The sequence below is a fragment of the Arachis hypogaea genome, chromosome 4 (assembly GCF_003086295.3).
Source record: "Arachis hypogaea cultivar Tifrunner chromosome 4, arahy.Tifrunner.gnm2.J5K5, whole genome shotgun sequence".
In the NCBI taxonomy this organism is placed as follows: domain Eukaryota; kingdom Viridiplantae; phylum Streptophyta; class Magnoliopsida; order Fabales; family Fabaceae; genus Arachis; species Arachis hypogaea.
In genome coordinates, this window is record NC_092039.1 from 18,756,916 (window position 1) to 18,758,827 (window position 1,912).

General features: G+C 37.2%; 1 non-coding gene across 1 annotated transcript; it reads right to left on the minus strand.

The window, feature by feature from the left end:
* Positions 1-1,369: 1,369 nt before the first annotated feature.
* Positions 1,370-1,477, minus strand: LOC112798961 (small nucleolar RNA R71). Its single transcript, XR_003200554.1, has one exon. It is a non-coding gene; the product is annotated as a small nucleolar RNA R71 (small nucleolar RNA).
* Positions 1,478-1,912: the final 435 nt, after the last annotated feature.

Below are 1,912 nucleotides of genomic sequence, written 5' to 3' on the forward strand. Positions count from 1 at the left end.
GGGCGTTCAAAACGCCCAGTGAAGAAGGACAGACTGGCGTTTAAACGCCAGCCAGGGTACCTGGTTGGGCGTTTAACGCCCAAACGGGTAGCATTTTGGGCGTTAAACGCCAGAATGTGCACCATTCTGGGCATTTAACGCCAGGATGGCTAGAAGGGAAGATTTTGTTTTCAAATCAAATTTTTTCTAAGTTTTCAAAATCTTTTCAAAATCAAATCTTTTTCAAATCAATTTTTCAATCAAATCTTTTTCAAAACCAATTTCTTTCCATTTTTAAAGATACTTACTATCAATTAATGATTTGATTCAACATTTCAAGTATGTTGCCTTTTCTGTTGAGAAAGGTTTAATGTTTGAATCATATCTTTTCTTGTTAGTCAAGTTTTTAATTTTCAAATCAAATCTTTTTAAAATGTTTTTCAAATCATATTTTCTCAATCACATCTTTTTAAAACTAATCATATCTTCCTAAACCACATATTTTTCAAAATAGTTTTCAATCAAATCTTTTTGATTTCTAATTTCAAAATCTTTTTCAAAAATCACTTGATTTCTTCTCCACTTTCATTTTCGAAAATTAAATAATGTTTTTCAAAAATGTTTTCAATTATTTTTCACTTAATTTTCGAAAGTGACTTCCCTCCTTCTCACATCCTTCTATTTATGGACTAACATTATCCCTTAATGCAAAATTCGAACTCCATTTTCTCTGATAAGTTCGAATTTTCTACTTCTGTCTTCTACTTTTCTTTTCCTCTGACACCTAAAGGAATCTCTATACTGTGACATAGAGGATTCCACATTTTCTTGTTCTCTTCTCTTTCTTATGAGCAGGAGCAAAGACAAAGGCATTCTTGTTGAGGCTGATCCTGAACCTGAAAGGACCTTGAAGAGAAAGCTAAGAGAAGCCAAAGCACAACTCTCTTTAGAGCACCTGAACGAATTCTTCAAGGAAGAAGAACTCATGGCAGCCGAAAACAACAACAATACCAACAATGCAAGGAAGGTGCTGGGTGACTTTACTGCACCTACTCCCGACTTCTATGGGAGAAGCATCTCTATCCCTGCCATTGGAGCAAACAACTTTGAGCTCAAGCCTCAATTAGTTTCTCTAATGCAACAGAATTGCAAGTTCCATGGACTTCCATTGGAAGATCCTCATCAGTTTTTAGCTGAATTCTTGCAAATCTGTGACACTGTTAAGACTAATGGGGTTGACCCTGAGGTCTACAGACTGATGCTATTCCCTTTTGCTGTAAGAGACAGAGCTAGAACATGGTTGGACTCTCAACCTAAAGAAAGCCTGGACTCTTGGGAAAAGCTAGTCAATGCCTTCTTGGCAAAGTTCTTTCCACCTCAAAAATTGAGTAAGCTTAGAGTGGAAGTCCAAACCTTCAGACAGAAGGAAGGAGAATCCCTCTATGAAGCTTGGGAAAGATACAAACAATTGATCAGAAAGTGTCCCACTGATATGCTTTCTGAATGGAGCATCATAGGTATTTTCTATGATGGACTCTCTGAACTGTCCAAGATGTCTTTGGATAGCTCTGCTGGAGGATCTCTTCATCTGAAGAAGACGCCTACTGAAGCTCAAGAACTGATTGAAATGGTTGCAAATAACCAATTCATGTACACTTCTGAAAGAAATCCTGTGAACAATGGGACTAGTCAGAAGAAAGGGGTTCTTGAGATTGACACTCTGAATGCCATATTGGCTCAGAATAAAATATTGACCCAACAAGTTAATATGATTTCTCAAAATCTGTCTGGAATGCAAAATGCACCAAGCAGTACTAAGGAAGCTTCATCTGAGGAAGAAGCTTATGATCCTGAGAATCCTTCAATAGAAGAGGTGAATTACATGGGAGAACCCTATGGAAACACCTACAATCCTTCATGGAGGAATCATCCA